Source organism: Salvelinus sp. IW2-2015, unplaced genomic scaffold (assembly GCF_002910315.2).
Source record: "Salvelinus sp. IW2-2015 unplaced genomic scaffold, ASM291031v2 Un_scaffold3772, whole genome shotgun sequence".
Lineage (NCBI taxonomy): Eukaryota > Metazoa > Chordata > Actinopteri > Salmoniformes > Salmonidae > Salvelinus > Salvelinus sp. IW2-2015.
Window position 1 is genome coordinate 12941 of NW_019945046.1, and position 8829 is coordinate 21769.

General features: G+C 47.1%; 1 pseudogene; it reads left to right on the forward strand.

Moving 5' to 3' along the window:
- The first annotated feature begins 6778 nt into the window (after window positions 1–6778).
- LOC112076470 (general transcription factor IIH subunit 2-like) lies at window positions 6779–8565 on the forward strand (annotated as a pseudogene).
- The last annotated feature ends 264 nt before the right edge of the window (window positions 8566–8829 follow it).

An 8829-nucleotide genomic window follows, 5' to 3' on the forward strand; every position in this document is an offset into this window, starting at 1 on the left:
GGGCTGTGAGCTGTTATGACATCATGTGTTTGAATTAAGAAGAAACTGGAGCTTACAATGAAATAGTCTCTTTTCGAGTCTCAACAAACTATATACTCAAGGTAGCCATGAAGGAACAAGAAGGAGATGGAGTTATATTCTGTTGTTTATATGTGAAAGTAAACGATTGTCCGCCATTTTATTTACAGTCGTGTCACTATGTGTCTCACCTGTAAAGCGCTAGGCTACACACTGTTTTTTGTTTCTAAATATTGGTTGAACGTTTGGTTCTCTAAGCCACTGCTAGCAAAAGTTGAAAGAAAATACGTTGAGACTCTCTACTCAGGCTTCATTATAACTGTGACATATTCGCCAGGCACTCGGTCTGATTGTTATCGGCTTGTGCAAGTGGCCCACAACTAGGTATATTCTTATCAATTTCTAAATATGGTATAAAACGCTTAAAACGGGACTAGCGTGTAGGCACAGCTTATCTCAAGTATGGTGGGTTCGGCTCTGTGCATATTTTATGTTACAGGAAAATGGACATGGACTGTCAGTGCAACTTGTGGCAATATCGACTATTAATAGTTGTTAATACGAACGCAATCATAACCATAGCGTCTATATTTCTAGTAATTGTTGCTGCATAAACATTTCATTGTTTTTGAGAAACCATATGCTCTTAAGCATTGCACACATACACCATAATGGGTTCATTTTTTGTGTTTGTTGTATTTTGTTGTGAATTTATGTTAGCGAAAAAAGGAAATTCTATTGGTATTCATTTCTTTTAGGGCACAGAGGTGTAAATATATAAATCTTCGAAATTGGGGCGTTTTGTAGATTATCAAAGAAAGAAAAAAACATCTTACTCATATTATGCTCACACATGTTTTGGCCTTTATGGTTTGGTAGGGTTAAGATCGTTACAAACACAAGTCTTTTAGGGTGGCTGTTTGTAGCCTCCGTCTCTATATTTGTACTTGTGGTCGTGTGTCCTTCTCGGCTTTATATGTCGCTACTGTAGCTTCACTGGTTACTAGTCTTTACCCTGTCTGTCATCGTATGCATACTCACTTTACCCTTGTGTCTCACTGTCGTCCTGGGCTGTTCTGGTACCTCAAGACACTCCTTCCTTACCCTCAATAAAACGTATCTGGATCTATGTCTGTCTTTGGTCCTCTTCCTTAACTCGCGGTGTGTCATGTCTGACACTGTACACTCTACCCGTTATCTGGCGTCAATGTGTCTTGTTGCTGTCCTGTTCTTGCTATCCTTACCCTGTTTATTTCTGTGTGGTCTGACAAGATTATAATGTTTAAAGATGTCTCCGTCGATCCTTACAGTTCTGTTGAGTGGTTGATTTGGATCTGTCCTCGTCGGCTTACTTTCGTCTCCTGTGGTCTGTCTGTCTGTATTCGTCTCCTTTACTGTTTCTGTCTGTCACTCCTACCTGGTGTTGTCTGTTCTGTCTCTCACCTGCTTCGATTCATTCCTCCCGTGTCTGCTGTCTGTCTCTACGTGGTCTCTTGTCTTCCCTTACCCTGTTGTGTGCGTATCTGTCTTCCTTTCGTTTGTCGTTCTCCCTACCCTTGCTGCTTGCCTACCACCTGTTGTCTGTCTGTCTGTCCTCCTCACTATACCGTGTCTGTCTGTCTGTCCTCTCTCTTACCCGCTGGTTGTCGTCTTCTCGTCCCTGGTCTGCTCTTTCCTCTCCATTACCCTGTGCTGTGTCTGTCCTTCTACCCTGTCTGTCGTCTGCCTTTCCTACCTGTGTCTGTCTGGTCTGTCCTCTCCTTACCCGCCTGTGTTGTCTGTCCCTGGTCCTCGTCGCTTACCCTGTGTCTGACTGACTGTAACCGTCTTCTATCTCCTATGTCTGTGGTCACTCTCTTACCCCGTGCGTGTCTGTACTGACTGACTGACTGTACCGTCTTCTATCTGTCTGTGTCCTCTCCTTACCCCGTGGTGTCTGACTGCTGATGGTCTGACTGACTGATTGGCTGACTGACTGTACCGTCTTTATTCTGTCTGTGTCCTCTCCTTACCCTCGTGCGGTTGACTGTCTGACTGATGACTGACTGACTGTACCGTCTTTTGTCTGTCTGTGTCCCTCCTTACCCCGTGCGTGTCTGCTGTCTGACTGACTGACTGTACCGTCTTTTATCTGTCTGTTCCTCTCCTTACCCGTGGTGTCTGACTGACTGACTGTACCGTCTTTTATCTGTCTGTCCTCTCCTTACCCGTGCGTGTTGACTGTCTGATGACTGACTGACTGACTGTACGTCTTTATCTGTCTGTGTCTCTCCTTACCTGTGCGTGTCTGACTGTCTGACTGACTGACTGACTGACTGACTGTACGTCTTTTATCTGTCTGTGTCCTCTCCTTACCCTGTGTGTGTAGTTTTATAGAATAAAAGTTTACAAACGCTCTTCAGGCCAGCTTGATCAAAACAGGAAATGATGTCCTGAACTGACTGACTAGGGATAATAGAGAATAGGTAGACTGTCTCTCCGTGTGTGGTGTAGTTTGACTGTTAGTCCCGCTGACTCTCCCTCCCCTCTGTCTCTGCAGCGCTGCACTCAGACGGCCGGCCAGTCGTTGATGGAGTTCTTGCAGGGGAGCGGTGACTACTGCCACGCCCAACATCTCAGCGCTTGAGCCCAGGCCCCCCGGGGGGAGGATGGCCCTGCTGCCCTGCTGCACCTCCCACCCCTGAATGCCCACAGCCAGGTCGCCCTCTCCACCCAGACCCAGCCGCCCCCACACTGACTGTAGACTGACTGACGGACGGCAGGCCCACTAACTCACCAGATGGGGTAGTGAGTGTCGGTGGGCAAGGGCAGCGTAAGCTAACGGACAGCTACCTCTTCACCCCCCCTTGGCACCTTACTCTTCACCCTCTCCAACCCCCACTCTATTCCCAGCACCCCAAGACWCCCTGGACAGGAGAGACTTGAGAGGACCTTGTAAAGTCCTCCTGAGGTGGGGTGTTGTTGCTGGGGTTTGTTCCTCAGCCTCAGAGAGACTAGCAGGGGTGACCTGCCTGCCTGGCTTCCTGCCTGCGTCAGGACAGTGTACTGTAGCTGGTGGGCTGGGCGCTCCTCTGTCAGGGTGGGTGCGGGCCCCTGGGTCTGGGTCGACGTCGTGGCTTCTTCTCCTGAGAGTGGGATCCTCAGTGTGTCCAGAATGAACCGTCCGGCTCCCCCCGTCGAGGTCTGCTACAAGAACATGAGGTTCCTCATCACACACAARCCCACCAACGCCACCCTCGACACCTTCATCGAGGTGAGACAGAGAGAGACAGAGGAACCTTCCACACAACACACTAACACCACTCTTATCACCTTCATCGAGGTGAGACAGAGAGAACCTTCACACACTAAACACCACTCTTATCACCTTCATCGAGGTGAGACAGAGAAGAACCTTCCACACAACACCACTAAACACCACTCTTACACCTTCATCGAGGTGAGACAGAGAGAACCTTCCACACAACACCACTAACACCACTCTTATCACCTTCATCGAGGTGAGACAGAGAAGAACCTTCCACACAACACCACTAACACCACTCTTATCACCTTCATCGAGGTGAGACAGAGAGAACCTTCCACACAACACACTAACACCACTCTTATCACCTTCATCGAGGTGAGACAGAGAAGAACCTTCCACACAACACCACTAACACCACTCTTATCACCTTCATCGAGGTGAGACAGAGAACCTTCCACACAACACCACTAACACCACTCTTATTACCTTCATCGAGGTGAGACAGAGAACTCTTCCACACAACACCACTAACACCACTCTTATCACCTTCATCGAGGTGAGACAGAGAACCTTCCACACAACACACTAACACCACTCTTATTACCTTCATCGAGGTGAGACAGAGAAGAACCTTCCACACAAACACCACTAACACCACTCTTATTACCTTCATCGAGGTGAGACAGAGAGAACCTTCACACAACACCACTAACACACTCTTATCACCTTCATCGAGGTGAGACGAGAAGAACCTTCCACACAACACCACTAACACCACTCTTATCACCTTCATCGAGGTGAGACGAGAGAACCTTCCACACAACACCACTAACACCACTCTTATTACCTTCATCGAGGTGAGACAGAGAATCTTCCACACAACACCACTAACACCACTCTTATCACCTTCATCGAGGTGAGACAGAGAACCTTCCACACAACACCACTAACACCACTCTTATCACCTTCATCGAGGTGAGACAGAGAGAACCTTCCACACAACACACTAACACCACTCTTATCACCTTCATCGAGGTGAGACGAGAACCTTCCACACAACACCACTAACACCACTCTTATTACCTTCATCGAGGTGAGACAGAGAGAACCTTCCACACAACACACTAACACCACTCTTATCACTTCATCGAGGTGAGACAGAGAAACCTTCCACACAACACCACTAACACCACTCTTATTACCTTCATCGAGGTGAGACAGAGAGAACCTTCCACACAACACCACTAACACCACTCTTATCACCTTCATCGAGGTGAGACAGAGAAGAACCTTCCACACAACACCACTAACACCCACTCTTATCACCTTCATCGAGGTGAGACAGAGAGAACCTTCCACACAACACCACTAACACCACTCTTATACCTTCATCGAGGTGAGACAGAGAACCTTCCACACAACACCACTAACACCACTCTTATCACCTTCATCGAGTGGGTGAGACGAGAACCTTCCACACAACCACACTAACACCACTCTCTTATTCACCTTCATCGAGGTGAGAACAGGAGAACCTTTCCACACAACACCACCTAACACCAACTACATTTATCACCTTCATCGAGGTGATGGACATGAGAAGCTACCTTTCCACACCATACACCTAGCTAACCACCACTCTGTTATACCTTCATCGGAGGGTGAGACAGAGAAGAACCTTCCACACTCAAGCTAACGCACTACGAACACCATATCTTAGCTCTTATTCACACATTTTTCATTCGAGGTGATGAAACAGGGCAAGGACAGAACCCCTTTTTTGGATGCCTGGCTCCCTCCTCTACCGATATTCACTTATACCCCAACCCATCTTCAACCAACCAGCTCCTTATCACCCTTTCTATCTTCGGGAGTTGTTGGTATTGACTTGCCTAACCCTTAGCCACCCCCACACAACCACGACTAACAATCCCAACACTCTTCGCATTTCCTTTATCGAGCCCTTTCAGTGCCGATAGGTGAGGACCTTAGGAGACCTTGTGAGCCTTCCACAGGCTCTATTACACCAGAGGCCTAGAGACACCACTCTTATTACCTTCCATTCAGGTGAGGACAGAGAAGAAGCGTCATATCCTCCGTACACTCAACACCACTAAAAGCACACCTACTTCTTTATTCACCTTCATCGAGTGTGGACCGGACTCCCGTAGAATAGCCCTTTCCAGACGCAACAACCTACTATGTCAACAACACAAATCATATATTCACCATGGTTCTCTCATCGGAGAGAAATACACTGATGGGGATTGTGGCAGTATAGGTCAAAACCAGTTTCAACACCGACGAGTAGTATGCTCTGTCACTCTTAACACCGCTGCTCTTATCCACTATTTCAATTAGGAGTCGGTGAAGACGTAGAGAGACTAACGCTTACGCAACTCTACAACCACCAACGTGAATCACCCCTACTCCTTATTTCACCGGTCTTCATCCGTACGTGTAGGAGACTGGAGGTAGAGAGCTCCTTTCACTACCACCAAACAACACAAGCAACAAGCAGACAGTCGGAGAAACCACCAACTCTGTCTGATCACCTGACCTGGCTTAGCATGCGCTCGAGAAGGTGCAGGACAGAGATACCATTCCAAACGACGTCAAAAGCACCTTGGGTCAATCTACATACAGGTAACACCACTTCTTTCACCTTGTTTTCCACTCCAGAGTGTTTCGAGCCATCTGCTTGTAAACCTTCTTTAATACTCACACAGAGTCCACTGTACACATTCTTTTTTTTTATTTCTTATCTCAGCCTTCTTATCCAATCCGCTTATACAATATTCCAATTAGGTGTGGATAGATCAGACAGCGAAAAATCTCTTCATCATTTCCATCTGAGTTAAGAGCACACACTCTACACGTTTTAATCGTAGGCCTATCGTCCTTTGATCAGTCCGTTTGCAATCTGTATGCATGTACAGTTGTGGGGGCTGGTTACTTAGGAGTTACTCTGAATAGAAACTCTTCTAGCTGCTCAATATTCTAACATCACCACTTAGGGAAAACCCCAAAGAAACCGCCAACCATTTGTATGTCTCCTGCTAAGTATACGCACAAAGCGACTTCTTCTGCTATTGCTCTGAGAAGGAGAAGCGGGCAGATCCAGAGTCATGTAAACTACCCCTCCCATGCCTGCTCAACATGCAGACCACCTCCAAAGATACTGACCATCTTCCATGACTCGTCGTACGTTGCTGTGGTTGTGATGTTGCATGCCTATATGCTTCCCTACCACATGGCATTGCTTGCTGTTTGGGGTTTTAGGGCTGGGGTGTGTCGTAGACTGAGAACCTTCCTACATGCAGACACACTACCTTAGCTAACACCACTCGTTATAATTTACCCAGCTGTTATCATTCGGAGGGTGAAGACGGAAAGAAGGGCTACTATTTCAAACTAGCATGTGGTTCGCTATTGACTAACCTAATCCCTAAACATCTAACTTTTCTATATCATCCTTTTTTCGTGCGTACCCAAGATGTTATTGAGTGCCACATGGAGTGCTTCTTTGGCAAGACCAAACTCTTTGCCACCCTCACTAACGAGTACTCTCTTTCAGAACCACACCACTCGCCTCATGATCAGGCCCATCTCAGTCCAGGCAGAGGAGGAGGTTTCGAGGACCTCCAATCATCTTCAGATTAGTAACCCTCTCACCCACCATAGCTAGACCCAAGACCACCTAAACTCAATCAACAGCCAAGCCTCGTTAGTCTTCAAACAGAGGTAACAGCAGATCTGTCTTGTCTCTATCACTTAAACATCCAGGTTGTATCACATTCGTCCGTTGATTGGGAGTCCCAGTACGGCGCACAAAATTGGCCCAGACGTTTCATCCAGGGTTTTATATGGCCGGTGTAGGCCTCATTGTTAAATAAGAATTGTTCTTACTGACTTGCCTGTTTAAATAAAGGTTTAAATACTTTTATAAAATTCTTGCTCAACTTTCCCCTCCCCAGATGTTTTTCTGTGGTGTTTTTGTCTCATGTAGAAACTCTGTGTTTCTATGTGGTCTTTCTTTCCTTGTCTCACTTGGTGTCTCCCATTTCATTATCTCTGGTCTCTCCCTGGTGGTTTCTACACAATTTCATAATCTCTTGGCTCTCTTCCCTGATCTTTCTCCCTTGGGTGTCTCACATTCATATCTCTGGTGTTTTCTACTGTTCTTCATTCAGGACTCCTGAAGGCTCTTGAGAAGATCCGTGTGTTGTAGATTGGCCTGTCAGCCGAGGTATGCGGTGTCTGCACCCGTGCTCACCAGAGAGACGGGGAAACCTCGGGGTTCGTACCATGTTGATTACCTTGATGAGAGCCACTTCAGGAGCTGCTGATTGTTTAATGTGAAGCCTCCTCCTGCTACCTCCCTCCTTTCCGAGTGTCCTCATACGCAATGGGTCAGACATCACATAGAGTTTCCAGCACATAGGACTTGGCTCATTTTCCTAACCACACAATGTTATTTCTGAGCTCCATGTTTCCATTCTCTTCTCTCTTTCTCCCTCCAGGTTTCCCCCAGCACACCATTAGCCTCTGCTATTCAGACCAGGATGCCAAGCCTTCTTTCAGCCAGAGCCCATCTGGACAAGCACTGGTGGGGCCCGGTCTGTCTATGGGAGGGGTACTTCTGTTCCACAGTGGCCAGGCCCAAGTTACACTGAGGCTACCTGTCGAGTGTAAAGTCTGTGGTTACGTGGTGCCTTAGCTGACTGAAAGTCTGTGGTCCTTATCGAGTGTTTAAGTCTGTGGTGTGTTGTGTGTTCTAGCTGTTAGTGTTTATGTCCCAATCGTCTTCTTCCTTCTTCACTCGTTTACTATTCCCACATTTGAATGGCATTGGTTGCTGTAGGTACGGGCTATGAGGGGGTTTTTCATAGAAATAATTTCCTTTCATATCGGGAGTGAACAAGTGCACACTTTGGGAGAAATGCATTTTGGGAAATAACCTTCTGTGTACATAAATTTGAGATTGACCCATTGTGTGTATACACTTTAGTTCACGTCCTGTTGTTTTCCCAGGGCTGACCTTGTACTCCGCTCCTTCACCTGGCCCCGCTCTTTCCACCACCTCTTTCCCCCTGGAGGCCTTTCCAAGAGGAGTCTCTGCTGCTTGCACCACAGAGAGAGGTTCTGTGAAGGCCTGCCAGGGGGAGCTGAAAAGACAAAAGTGTGTCACGTGTCGGTCGTTGGCTGCAGTGATTGTGTTCCTTGCGTGAGTGTGACCTGTTCATCCACGACACGCTGCACTGCGCCCCTCCTGCATCCACAGCCGCAGTGCCCCCTGAGATTGCTCTGGTCAAAAGTTAGAGCGATATATAAATGGAAAACCTCGACAAGTGCAATATTACCTGCACACACTTTAAAGATGTTTACTAATTTGGAGGAACTTCAGTGCTTTGGGCCCTTCCTGAATTTTTACCTCTGGATTTGTTGTTTGCTAGGAAATGTGGGAATTTGACTTTGGCCGTTTATTGCTTGGAGTTGTCTCCTGTATTCCAGGCTGACATCTTAAAGCTAGGGACTTGACTTTACCTCACATGATTGAGATG